The sequence below is a fragment of the Nycticebus coucang genome, chromosome 17, assembly GCF_027406575.1.
Source record: "Nycticebus coucang isolate mNycCou1 chromosome 17, mNycCou1.pri, whole genome shotgun sequence".
Taxonomy (NCBI): Eukaryota; Metazoa; Chordata; class Mammalia; order Primates; family Lorisidae; genus Nycticebus; species Nycticebus coucang.
This window is the reverse complement of record NC_069796.1, coordinates 27,462,897-27,477,449: the sequence shown is the minus strand read 5'-3', so window position 1 is coordinate 27,477,449 and position 14,553 is coordinate 27,462,897. Positions and strand designations below refer to the sequence as shown.

The 14,553-nt window shown below is 38.2% G+C and overlaps 1 non-coding gene across 1 annotated transcript; it reads left to right on the top strand.

Annotated features, from left to right (window-relative positions):
• Positions 1 to 11,804: 11,804 nt before the first annotated feature.
• On the top strand, positions 11,805 to 11,906 carry LOC128569391 (U6 spliceosomal RNA). The gene has a single exon (XR_008375351.1). It is a non-coding gene; the product is annotated as a U6 spliceosomal RNA (small nuclear RNA).
• Positions 11,907 to 14,553: the final 2,647 nt, after the last annotated feature.

Sequence of the window (14,553 nt, the reverse complement as noted above, 5' to 3'; positions counted from 1 at the left end):
TATGGTTAGTTTTGTAATAAAGACCCAAATTCTTGCAAAGTGGCTTGTACTGCTTTGTGTTTCCACTAAAGGTCGAGTTTTCCTGTTGCTTCACATCCTCACCAGCAGGTGGTGCTATTAATGCTCTGGATCAGGGCCATTCTAATAATTGTATGGAGAGGTAACTTTAAAATTTGTAATGGCGTAATTATATATGATTTTGAACACTTTTTATATTTTATTTGTATATTTATATTTCCTTCTGTATTTTGGTAAACTATCTATTCAGCTTATCTGTCCTTTTTTTTTTTTTTTTAATCAGGTGTTCAGAAGAGAAAAGATGGCTGACTGGAGACATCACCTGCCAGATTGTCTCAGAAAGAAGAAAAAGTTTTAGATGAAAAAAAAAAAACATAGATAGGGTATAATTCCAAATGAAAAGTGCCAGAAGATACCAGATATTCTACAGGAAGAAGTTGTAGAACAGAACAACAAGGATCAAGATATCAGCAGGGATCAATCTGAGAAAGGCTTGGAGCACAGTGTGGCTGGGTGGTGAGTTTGTTTTTCCTTCCCTCTGGTAGTCAGCAAGCCCCCAGGATGCTGAAGAGCCTTTCTGCTCTCACAAGCCCAAAAGCAACTATTGCTGGTGAAGTGGGATCATCTTGTGGACAAAGTGCCAGGCTGCCAGCAATGGGGTCACTTCCCATTGCTATAGACCCAAGCAGAGAGAGCAGGTACCATATTGTTTATCAAACCACTGTGTGCCTTTTCCCACCCCAGGGAGCTTTAGTTACTTAGTTCTTGTCTTACTCATCCCCACACAAACATTTCCGAACTCTGGCCCAGACTGCAGGAGCCTTGGGGCCAGTGGGTCCAAACACATCTGTGTAACCCCAGAGCCTGAACATGTCTTCCAGAGAGAGGGTCAAGGATGACCAGAGGAATGCTAGCATCCTCCATTTGGAATTCTTCCTCTCCTGACCCTGCCCACCCCATAGCTGCTAAGAAAGATGACTGACCCAGGACTCTCAGGAGCATCTGCTTCCCCTCTGTGGGTGCATCCATGACATTTAGGTTGGTACAGAGAATGAAGCTCAACACTTCCTCTAAAAACCTGCAGCGGACTGAGGAGTTGCTCAGACTTTGAGCTTCTTGCTCACCAGCCTTGCCCAGTGCTGCTTTCCTGGTTGCTCCCTCAGGGCAGGGTGTGTACACTTACCAAGACTTCTACAGAGACTATAGCTCAAACATTTCCTCTTAAAGATCTGCAGCAGACCAAGGAGTGCTTGGACTGAGCTCCTTGCCTGATAGCTCCCCAGTGCTGCCCACCTAGCTGCTCCGATAGAGCATGGCATACTCAAAGCAGAGGGACACTAAGTCTGCTTGAGCCCTCTACAGGAAACTTAGGAGTGGCAGGCTTCTCCCTGTCATGGTCAGGGATTAAACTGTGTGACCAGAGGAAAAGCCTGTAGGCCAGATCCCATAGCTCAGGACTCAATCACGTTGCTCAGGAGCACAAAGGAGAGATCTGTAAACTAATCTTAGGGGACAAGGAATCCCATATAAACAGAACTGAAAGGAGAGTGCAGTGTGGGTCTGAGCCACAGCATACTCACAGAACATCCCTCCTTCCCAAGGTAAGCCACACTTTTGGTCTTCAGAAGGATCCTAGGCAAGAAAGCTCCCAGCCCAGGGTACCATTACTGGTCAGCTGTTTTGAGTTTCTGCTTGTGCTCAGACTCCAGAAGGGAATCTGCAGGGCAGAAGAAGGGGGAGAGGTGACAGCCAGCCTGTAAATCCCAGCTGGCCTCTTCCCCACGAGCAGCCTTTTTGCATGGTGGGGCTTCTTCAGCCACTCCCTGGAGGCTTTCCCCAGGGGCCTGAGAGCCAACCCTAGACCTCTGTGAAAATAGGTCTTGTGCCTGATTTTATGGAGCCTGCATGCTCACTTGACCAGCTTTGCCCAGCCTCACTCCTCTGCCCACTTGTGCTGTGGTAAAGAATAAGGAGTCTCTGGGACATTCATGTAGTATACTAGCACTGTTGCAGCTTACAAATCTCTAGCAATTGAGAAAACTACTACATTAAGTATATCTATACTCAAAGTCTGTATCCTTAACCTATATTTCCAAAGAACCAGGGATTAAGCAAAGCCAAAAGTCCTTACCCAACATATGCTATAGACATACCCTTAAGTGTGGGGAAAGAGCTCCATTTAAATGAAACAAATCCAAAAATGTGAAGTGAGAGCTGGTTTAGATGAGGAGAAATCATTGTAAGAACCCTTGTAAGTATGAAAAATAAGAGTGAAAGGATACGCCCAAAGAATAATACCAGCTCTCTATCAATGGATCCCAACTGAAATGAAAATACTGAAATAAAAATAGAAAATGTCTTTTTTAATACTGTAAACTTTTAAAAACATTTTTTATTTCAAATTAGTATGAGGGCACAAATTTTTAGATTACATTTTTCTCACTTCCAAGGTAAAGGTAGAAAATGTCAAATATGGATTTTAACCTTTTGACTAAGAATGATGCCTATAGGCACTCAAATAAGATGTTTTTGGGGTGTGAACAATGCCTTTAGGTGTGATTGGGCACCATTCCTTCTGAGCTTTCCACAGTCAAAGGGTTAAGGAAGCTCAAAGAACTCCAACAGACAATCAAAACCAACTCAAGAAACCAGAAAGACAATTTAGGAAATAAACAAGAAATGTACTACAAACATAGATATATGAAGAAAAACAAACAGAACTTATGAAAATGAACAATTCATTTAAGGAAATACAACATACAGTAGGAAGGTTTCAGCACAGACCAGACCAAGCAGAAGAAAGAATTTCATAGCTTCAAGACAACTCCCTTGAATTAACTTAGTCAAACATACAGAACAAAGAATAAAGAGGAATGAACAAAATCTAGAAGAAATATGGGGTTATATGAAACAGGCAGATATAAGAATCATAGCCATGCCTGAGAATGAAGAAGAAAAAGCACAAGTCCTGAACAATCTATTTGAGGGAATAATTGGGGAAAACTTTTCTGACATTGCTAGAGAATCAGACATCCAGATATAAGAAGCTCAATGAACACCTGGGAGATTTATTGCAAAAACATAGTCACAAGACTGGAAACTGTCAGCATGAAGGAAGAACTCCTAGGAGCTTTGAGGTGAAAACATCAAGGAAACTGCAAAGGTAAACCCGTCAGGCTATCAGCAGACTTCTCAAGAGAAACCTTACAAACCAGAAAGGAAAGGGGTTCTATCTTTAGTCTCCTAAAACAGAGTAACTACCAGCCAAGAATTGTGTTTGCTGCTAAAGTTTCAGAAATGAAGGCGAAGCAAAGTATGTCCCAGGCAATCAAATACTAAGGGAATTAGTCTCTACTAGATGTGCCCTACATTAGATTGCTCAAAAGTGCATTATACATTCCACAAAATAAGAAATACAAACCAGTGTAAAAACACCCAAAAGCTATAGTTCCCAGTGCATATAGATAATAGCATGAGGGAAAACAAAACAATAAGGTATCATACAACATGTTGAACAGAACAGCATCTCAATTATCAATACTAACACTCAAACTGAATGATCAGGATGCCCCGCTAAAAGACATAGACTGGCTAAAAAAGCATTAAAAATACAACCAAGTATTTTCTGTCTCCAAGACAAATGTAAGTTACCAAGATTCACCCAGGTTCAAGTGAATGTAATGGAAAAAATATATATTCCACACAAACAGGAGCCAAAAGTGAACAGGTGTATAACAGATAAAATTGACTTTAAATTAACAGTGGTTTAAAAAGACAAAGATGGTCATTATATAACGATAAAGGGAGCAATTCAACAAAACATAAAAATCCTAAATATATATGCATTTAACACAGGAGCTCCTGTGAGTTTCATTAAGCAAATTCTTCTAGATCTAAACAAAGAAATAAGTACCAGAATGTTAAGAGCTGGAGACAGCAACACTCAAGAGACAGAATGGAGAGATCAGGCATCCTCAAACTGCAGCCCGCGGGCCACATGAGGCGGTGTGATTGTATTTGTTCCCGTTTTGTTTTTTACTTCAAAATAAGATATGTGCAGTGTGCATAGGAATTTGTTCATAGATTTTTTTTTTAAACTATAGTCCGGCCCTCCAACGGTCTGAGGGACAGTGAATTGGCCCCCCGTTTAAAAAGTTTGAGGATGCCTGGGATAGATCATCAAGGAAGAAAATGAATAAACAACTAGATTTAAAAAGGATTCTAGAACAAGCGGGCCTAACAGATATTTAAAGAACATTCTACACACAAAAAAAAATAATGACTATGCATTCTTCTCATCAGTAATGGGATATTTTCCAAGGCTGATTCCATCATGACACAAAACAAGGCTCAACAAATTAATGACCCTTGAGTTAATGATGAAATTAATATGGAAATCAAAAGCTTCCTTGAAATGAATGGCAAAGGAGCCGAAAGCTTTCAAAATCTATTGGATTCAGCCAAAATGGCCCTAATAGTGAAGTTCATAGAATTAAATGCCTTCATCAAAGACAGAAAAATCACAAATTAATAGCCTAATAACACATCAAAGAATTAGAAAAAGAAAGACAAACCAAACCAAAGCCAGCACAAATAAAGTAATAAAAAGGCAGGAGTCAATTAAATAACCAAAACCAGCAATACAAAGATCAATGAAATAATAAATTGGTTCTTTGAAAAGATAAAACTGATAGACTATTAGCTAGATCAACCAGAAATATCAGAGACAAGAAATCAAATAACTTCTATCACAAATGAAAAAGGAGACATTACAACTGATGCTGCAGAAATACAAAATATCATCTAGGAATATTACCAAAAATTCTATGTAAACAAACTAGAAAACCAAGAGAAAATGGATAAATTCATGAAAATATGGAACCTCTCAGGCTTCAGTCAGGAAGAAACACAACCTTAAACAGATCATTAGTGATCAGTGAGTTGGAAGCAGTAATAAAAAAATCTTGCAACAAGAAAAATCTCTGGACCAGATGGATTCCCAGCTGAATTCTGTACAAAGACAAATTTGTACCTGGTTCTACAGAAACCATTCCATAATATTACAAAAGAGAGAATCATTCCTAACTCATTCTGCGAAACCAGTATCACTCTGATTCCAAAGCCATATGCATTAACAGATGGGAGTTGTGGGAGAAACATAAACCAGGACCCACCACCACTAGAAGAAAAAAAATTGAAAAATTATCTATCTGCAAGTCAATAGTGATAGAACAAAACCAAATGCAAAAAGATGGATTTGATAATAATCTAACATGCATTTATGACCTAACAAAATGACTTCAAACTAGGAATATCAGGAAACTTCTTCAATGTGATAAAACACAGCACAATTATTAAAAATCTAAAACTGACCTCATATCAGTGGTGAAATATTAAAGGAATTTCCTGTAAGATTGGAAACAAAACAAGGATCTTCATTATTACCATTTCTATCCAACATTACAATAGAATTTCTTAACTATGCAATTAGGCAAGAAAAAAAAAGCCATCTAGATTGGAAAGAAAAACAATTTTGTTTAAGATATCATCTTGGATATAGAACATTCTATGAAATCCAGACACACATTTTAAAAAAGACTACCAAAGCTAATAAATAAATTCAGAGTCATGTCAAAGGATGAAAGATGAACACACAAAATTCAACTGTACTTACATGTACTAGCAATTATATTTCCATATTCTAACAATCTAACCATGATATTAAGAAGACAATTCCATCCACAGTAGCATCAAAAAATAATAAAATACTTAGTAATAAATTTATTAAAGGAAGTGCAGGACTTAAGTACTAAAAACTACAAAATATTTTTGGAAGAAATGAAAGAACTAAATAAATATAGATATACCATATATTTATGAGCCAAAAAGTCTTCAAGACTAATAAATATAACTGCATAGAACAAGATTAAAATGCACTCTGTAATCACCATTACTCAACACTGGATTTGTGCTCATTGCCCTTATATATTGTTCTCTTGACCAGTATATAGTGTCCATCATTATCTTTCTTTACTTTTTCTAGTTTGAGGATCAAAGAATCTACAAATAAGATGGTGATACCTGCTTTCCATTTGCCTGAAATGTGGTTTTCCAACGCTTTACACCCTGAATCTTATTTTGTCCTTAGAGGTTAGATATCTTTCCTAAAGATAACATATTCTTGGCTTATGCCTTCTTATCTAGTCAGCCAGCCTGTGACTCTTCCATGGGAAATTCAAACTGTTCATATTGACAAGTATGGTGGTGTTCTGTTTGTCTTGTTTTGTGAATGTCTGTTGCTTAGTTTTACCATTTGCACCATGTGAAAACTAGGCTTTATCTTTTAATTTCTGAGTTCTTTACTTTGATGGTGGTTCATTGTGATGGTCAGTATAAAGGATGGTTCTGAGTTCTTCCTGCAGAGCTGGTCTTCTTGTGGCAAATTTCCTCAATGTTTGTTGTCTGTAAAAGATTTGAATTCTCCACCAAATATGAAACTTAGTTCAGCAGGATACAAAATCCTGGACTGAAAATTGTTTGAGAAGGTTAAAGACAATGACTTTATTCCAGAGAAATTGAAAATCCAGGAAATTTAACTGGAACCTAGTTATGTTTAAACCCAGAAGTGTAATCAATATCAAAAAGCCCAAAAAGGGAAAGTCAAACTCAACCTATTAACTTCCCTCCTCTTACTGACAGTGTTTTCTACTGTCTTTGCTCATTCCCAAGACATTTTTCTTCCCCAAGTGGCAATAAATTTATTGACTCTTCTAGACAACAAAGAGCAGCTCTTTCTCAAGAGGTTTAGCAAAATCCTAGAATCAACTCCAAACTAAAAGGCATGGTAGGGTAACCAACTTGTCCTTGTTTGCTTAGGAATTTTCCTACTTTTACCAATTAAAGTCCTACATCCCAAGATCCACTCAAACCAGGATTGTTTTCCCAGAATTCTTCCAGTTTCAAATCTAAAAGTCTTGTATCCTAGGAACCCTGTAAGTGCTGAGCAAACTGGGACAACTGGTTGCCCTACAACATGGGGACATGAGACCAAGAGCCCTGACAAAAGGGGGATGAACAGTTTATTAAAGGAAAACATACTGAGCACATACAATTATAAAATGTCTAAAGGTGATCTGCGTTGCCTGTATTGTGATATTCATTTCAGTCTAAACTACTTTCATGCAAGAAACACTGAGGCTATAAAAACCAGACACAAATCTCTGAACAAGACTTTTCAGCAGCTCTCCCCTTCTGTGCTATTCTAGAGCACCATCCATAACTTATATACACACGTTTGATGTATGCTTTCTTGTCTCTTCTGGTTAACTTGTTTTTTAAGAAAATTGCCTAAAGGATCATAGAACAAAACACTTGTTTGTTTTCTATTGTTGATTTCAGGTTCATACTCATACAATGGTGCAAATTAATGTCAAGGCCTATTCTCCATCCTGGCCTCACTTCAGATTTTTCTCTCACTGCTTTTTATTAAACTTTAAAAAGGTCAATAAAAACTAAGTTTACTATTTACATGAACAGAGATGGTTTTCCTTGTTGAAATCTAGCTAACCTGCTTTTCAGCCAGTCGGTTTGCATCCCTGAATCTGCTTCCTTCTTCCTGGCGTAAAGCCCAGCACAAAATCTGAAGTGACACAGAATGATGAGCTTCTCATCTCTCCCAGCACTAGTCTGATCACAAAGACTGATTCAGTATTGATTTTTATGAATTTTTAAGAAAATTCAGAAGTTCGAGGTATAAATGAAGAAATCAGTGTTCATGGAGTTGAAAAATAGTACATTTGGTAAACACTAAAAGCAATATGATTCTATTTACCATTATTGTAAACCATTAGAAGAACCTAGCAAACTTTCTTAAATGACTATTAGCTTTGTTAAGACACTTCAAAGAACCACAGGTAAACATTTTTTGTTTCAAGATTGGGAAGTGGATCCTCTTTTGTGTGTGAGTATAAAGCTGAAACTTCATTGAATATCAGCTACATTGCATAATCATAATTTGAACTTTAATTATTGAACATGGAATCTCTTTCAAAGGTAAAATTAGTGAAATAGATACTGTCTATTTGGGAGTTAGCCCTAAACAATAGTAGAAAACACTCTTGCAAATTTGTTTGACCATACACTTTTTGTGAGCTACTATGGTGATGTGATTATTAGAAATATGCCATGAATATAAGCTATATTTGGCGAAATAGAGGCACTTCTGTGACAGAGACCTAGAAAACATATCTAATCTGTGGTAAGCAGAATAATGCTTCCCCCACCAAAGATTGCTACACCATGATTCCTAGATTTGTCTCTGGCATAAATGCTCTTGGTGATGTGATAGGAAGGAATTTTAGGATGAGCAATCATGGCAAGTTTATTGAGGGAAAGCAGACAGGCTTAGGAAAGGCTTGGACAGAAGCAAAAGTACACTGTCAGGAAAGGCAGGCTTCAAAAGAGAAGCTACACCAAACTCCCCCTGGTTGCTGTTTTTATTTGCTGAGGTCAAAGAGAGCTGAGCAATGGTGTTCATTCTCTTCTTACTCATAGTTTCCTTTGTTTTCCCCTTAAGGTGGCAGGGTGGGGGCTGGAGGGTGTCAAAACCACAATGTTAATTTATTATAATTGTAGTATAATGGAGGAAAGGTCATTTTGTACCTGTGCAACACTGGGAAATAAATGGTTCTTTTCTTCTCATGTCTGTTTGTTCAAGGGCTGTTTGCTGGAGCCAGCTAGCTTTTCTGTTCCCTGCCCCCTTACTCATACCTAACTGATTACTCTAACAAAATCAGTAAATATGTTACTTTTGTGACAAAAGGGACTTAGCAGATGTGAATAAGATTAAAGGATTCCATGTAGGGAGATCATCCCTAGATTATCTGTGTGGGCCCAATCTAATCATGAGTCCCTAAAAGCTGAGAACCTCGTTAGCCTGTAGTCAGAGAGAAGTGAAAATGCAATGAGGGTTAGACAGACGTTATGTCACTGGCTTTGAAGGTACAGGAAGGGCAGGAGGGACCAAAAGTTGGGGAATGTGTGGCCTGGAGAAGGTAAGAATATGTATTTCCCCTATAAACTATAAAAGAGGAACATGGCCTTGATTTTAGTTCAGTGAGAGCCATGTTGGAATTGTGACCTACATACCTGTAAAATAATAAATGTGTGGTGTTTTAAAACACTTACTTTGTGGTAATTTGTTATAGTAGCAATAGGAGACTAATATCACTCATATTACATTTTCATAAATCAGTAGCATTAGAGCTATAATGCTGTCAATTTTTATGTCTCTATTTTTCCTTTCTTCTCTTCAAATATCTAACCTTAACCCTACAAGAGTAGTTTTATCATGATATGCAAAACAGGTTTGTAGCTTACCCAGGTTTCCTTAAAGTTAAGATTCTTTTATCTACAGAGTTTTAAAATTTCAAAACTTTACCACTGAAGATAATCTAATCATTCAATTCTATGTCTATATAAAATTTACACAAATATATATTTACATAATGTCACATTTATAACTTAGATTTAAAATTCCACAAGATACAAATTACCCTCACATAAGGCAAATAATCTAGTCATATATATCTGAAGATCTCATTAGTGCAAGCCAATTCTTTTTGAGAGGTAAATATGTATGGATTATAGAAATAGATCTTCACTTCAAATTATTTAATACACGAAGACATTTATTTAATCTTTAGATTACAACATGCTATTGGAATTAGGCTTTGATAAAATTTTAGAACTAGCTATTTTAATCACTCAACTGAACAGTCACCTAACAGCCACATTGGTTGAAGAAAATAACCAACCCCCTTTTGAGGGAAAGAAGAGCTTTGAAACTCATTTCATCCTCTACTGCACAAAGCCTTTCTCACACAGGTTACTCAGTACTAGAATGTCTTCATCTTCATGAACATAAAAGAGGTGAGGCCTTTGTTCATTTTTGAAAGATTAGTAACAGAGCCTGGTTAGAAGTGAGAGATAGAAAACTTAATGAAACTTTGAGTATTTAATGAAATTACCCTCTAGCCAATTCTATCATCCACACAAAGCATTATATTTCCCATGAACACACACAAGGTCTGATAATTAAGTGAGCAAACTTGCCACCATGTACTTACATTGGCAGCACTGTACAAACAACTCAGTAAAAGAGATACTGTAAAAGATACTGATATAGCCTGGGAGACAAGATGGCTGACTGAAGCCAGCTTTCCACAGAGGCTCCCATCCAGAAGGAGAGTTAAAGGACAGAAATTTAGCAAGTAACCTTGTGGATTAGAGCTGCGCCAAGAGAGAAGGTTGAAGAACGCACATCAACCTCGCTGAGGCGAGCTGTGACCCCAAGGATACAAACAAAAGGTACAAAATCCATCACTGAGTGGACGGGATTCCCCTCCCCCATGAGAATGGCTCAGAGTGCCCCACAAACAAATGAGCAGAGTTCAAAGGTCCTCCCATTATACTCCACAGGAGAGACTCTCTAAAAACTGGACCTACTTCCCCTACTAGGGTGCCATGGCATTCTCCTGCCAGGAATAAAACTGTTTAAATCTGTATGTATTCTCTACCTGCAACTCTGAGCTCCCAGCACTTCCCTCCACACTCACTCTGAGGTCTGGAGGCCTGTCCCCCAGGAGTCCAGATTCTTGGGTAATTTATCAAGGAGTGTGGACAGGGCCTGGACTGGAGCTGGTCAGTGCTGATTCTGCAGCACAGGAGTGAGGAGAGATTGGTTGGCTGAGAGGGAACCATGCTGGAGTGGCAGTGCCCTGAGGCACAGAGCAGCAGCCGTTTTTTTGGCAACAATAGGGCTCACCCCCGGATATTCCAAAGTCACACCCCCTGTCTCACTGGGCAACCAGAGGAGGCCGGGCATCTTCTCCTGTGGCAACTACCATGGAACAAATCTGGGATGGAAATGCAGGCCCTGTGAGTAAAGGGTTTGCCTGAGGCAGTACCAGCCTGGGTGGAGCGTGGGGACTAGAAAACGCATGCACAGAGCCAGGAGATTCCCAGGGTGGGGCTGAGTAAGACAGAGAGGAACCTGGGCAGAGATGAAGGTTAACACTGACGTCTGGCCGGGGCCTAACACCACAGGGAGCTCTAATGGGCGGGCGGGGCAATAAGAACTAACTGGACTGACTTGGGCAAACCAAGCTCTGTGTGATCACACTGTTTATAGAACATGTCTTCTTTGAAAACAGCTTAGTATCAAGACCCCTAAATGAGATCGGAAATCAATTATCTCCATCAATAACAGGAAATGTACCAACGAAGTTTTCTTAAACTCATCCCAGCTATCTCACAGGACCTGATGGGGTGAGGAACCTGTGACCTCAAGGTCACATGTGGCCCCTCAACTGAATCCAAACTTCACAGAACAGATCCCTTTATTAATAGTTCTGCCACCCCTTTACTGTGTTTGGCAAACGTGGGGAACTTATTGTAAGGACATATTCATTTGTGGCTAACTTGGATTTGAATTAAAAGTAACTGGTGTATTTCACTCTAGTTCCTCTAGTTCATGTGTATGGGATATTTAGATAGGGTCTCAGAAGCTCTTCAATTAGCTGACAGCATTAACAAGTTGGATTGAGAACTTTTAAAACTCTTTTAAAGTGCTTGTTGTATTACTTCATCAATGATACCAAAATCCAGAATGCATGAGATGTATCTAATCAAAACAAGGAACCATAATGGAAGAATTGAAAGTGTACTGTGGCCACAGAGTTTGAATACTTCTTTTATAGTGCTCACTTTGGTATATTCATAAATTGGAACAATACATGCACATAAGCAAAAACGGGAACAATACAAAGATTAGCATGGCCTCTGTGCAAGGATGACAAACACAGGTTAGTGACGTGTTCCACATTGTTTACGCTTCATCTCAGGGATGCAAAGCTGGTTTAACATACACAAATCCATAAATGTAATCCACCATATCAATAGAAATAAAAACACCATACAATCCTTTCAATAGATGTAGAAAAAGCATTTGACAAAATTCAGCATCTTTTTCTAACAAGAACACTTAAGGATATAGGCATAGGTGGCACATTTCTTAAACTGAGTGAACTCATCTACAACAATCCCACAGCTAATGCCATACTGAATGAAGTAAAACTAAAAGCTTTTCCACTTAGAACTGGAACCAGACAAGGATGTCCTCTATTGCCACTACTATTCAACATAGTTCTGGAAGTTCTAGCCAATGCAATCAGGCAAGAAAAAGATGTAAAAGGCATCCAAATGGGGGTCAGAAGAGGTCAAACTCTCACTCTTTGCCGATGATACAATCTTCTATTTAGAGAACCCCAGAGACTAAATTTCATAAGACTCCTTGAAGTGATCAAGAAATATAGTAACATCTCAGAGTATAAAATCAATGTCCACAAATCAGTAGCCTTTGTGTATGCCAGTAACAGCCAAGTTGAAGAGCTAAGCAAAGACACAATGCCCTTCATAGTAGCTTCAAAGAAGAAGAAATACCTAGGAATATACCTAACTAAAGAGGTGAAGGATCTCTACAAAGAGAATTATGAAACCCTAAGAAAAGAAATAGCAGAAGACATTAACAAATGGAAGAACATACCATTCTCCTGGCTGGGAAGAATCAACATGTTAAATATGTATAATAAATCTTTGAATGTTCTGTATTTTTATTACTATGCTGAAAAATAATCTTCGGATAACAATATATGCATAGAAATTCATCAGCTGAATTTGCATATTCAGTGAGTCCAGAATATACTGAATAATGCCTGCATTAATTTCCTATTGCTGTCTGGGCACCATGGCTGACCCCTATAATTATAGCACTCTGGTATGTCAAGGCAGGTGGACTGCTCAAGCTCAGGAGTTACACACCAGCCTCAGCAAGAGTGAGTCCTCTGTGTCTACTAAAAATAGAAAACCTAGCCTGGCATTGAGTCTAGGAGGCTAGAGTCTCAGGAGGCTGAGGCAAGAGGATGGCTTAAACCCAAGAGTTTGAGGTTACTGTGAGCTACAATGGATGCCACGGCACTCTACCCAGGGCACCAGAGTGAGACTTGGTCTCAAAAAAAGAAAAAAAAATGATCACTGCTGTTACAAGAAGTTATTACCAACTCAGTAGCTTTAAACAACACAAATTTATTATCTTACAGTTGTGGATGTCAGAAGCCCCAAATGGGTCTAAAATAAAGGTTATCAGCAGGGCTGAATTCTTTATGGAAGCTCAAGAGGAGAACATATTTCTTTAACTTTTCCAGCTTCTAAAGTTATCCACAGTTCTTGGTTTGTGGCCCCACATTACTCTGACCTCTGCTTCTGTCATCACATCTCCATTCATTCTATGCTCCTGTATTCTTCCCCTTATGATTCTAGTAGTTATATTTTACTCACCTAGATTAATACAGCATAATCTTGCCTAACTCGATCACATCTGCAAAGTCTCTCTTACTATGAAAGGTGAGATATTTACATATTACAGAAATTATGATGTGGATATTTTTGGAAGCTATTATTCACCCCACCTCATTACCATATCAAAACACAGTTGATATTTTAGCTTGATCCCTTATCATTTGCTATTTTCTTCTAAAATAGAAAATGGCTAAAAACGGGGAAAAATGGACAAAACTCCTTCAATTCAGTGTTCTACTTAATGGAGTTCTAGGATATTTTTCTTATCTACCTCTGACAAAGGGAAAGCCACATTTATAACTAGATATGACTGCAAGAGACCACAAGTAAGAAATATAACTGTTCTTCAGATTCAAGTCTTCCAATACAAAACTTCTCAACGATATTCAATTAAATTCTCAGAGACTTGACTTTCCTATCTAAAACTAGAACAGCCTCAAATATTTATCACTCATATCCCTAGATCATAACAATATCTATAAAAGAAAAAAATCACTGTGAATATTGGAAATAAAATATCAACCAGTTCTACAAAAACTGTTTTTCTGAGAAATATGAAATACTTCTCATACATTATCCTCAAATAGCTTTGTATAATTGAAATGCATTCTCTTGGAATTGCCACAGATCCAGGGCATGAACTATTCTTCCAAGATTATTCAAATATTGAGTGGGAGGGCTCAAAACATATGTTAAGTCTTTGAACCACTCTCTGTACCTTTTTAGTGAGGGGGTTGGGAATAAGGGGTGGGTTAGGATGAGGGAAGAGGTGGATCAAGAGAGTATCTTAGGGGTGGGAGAGCTGAAAAGCAATTGGTGAGGCATGCTTCTTACAGTCTCTGAACTTCCAAGATAATAAACTAGACAGACTGGACAGAGCCAATCCAAGCAAATCTCTAGCTGCTGAGTGAAGGAATAAATAATTTCAGTGGTAAAGCAAAGGAAACAGCTGCTTAATTTTGGCAAAAATTATTTATTCCTCTTACAAGAGCATGGGATAATGAAAGTACATATGAATAAATAAACCATTCTTAAGCCTGGAAAGGGAAAGCAACACACATTACACCCAAATCTAACTTCGAATCGCTGCAGTTTTTTTATATCCTTAAGGAAACACAT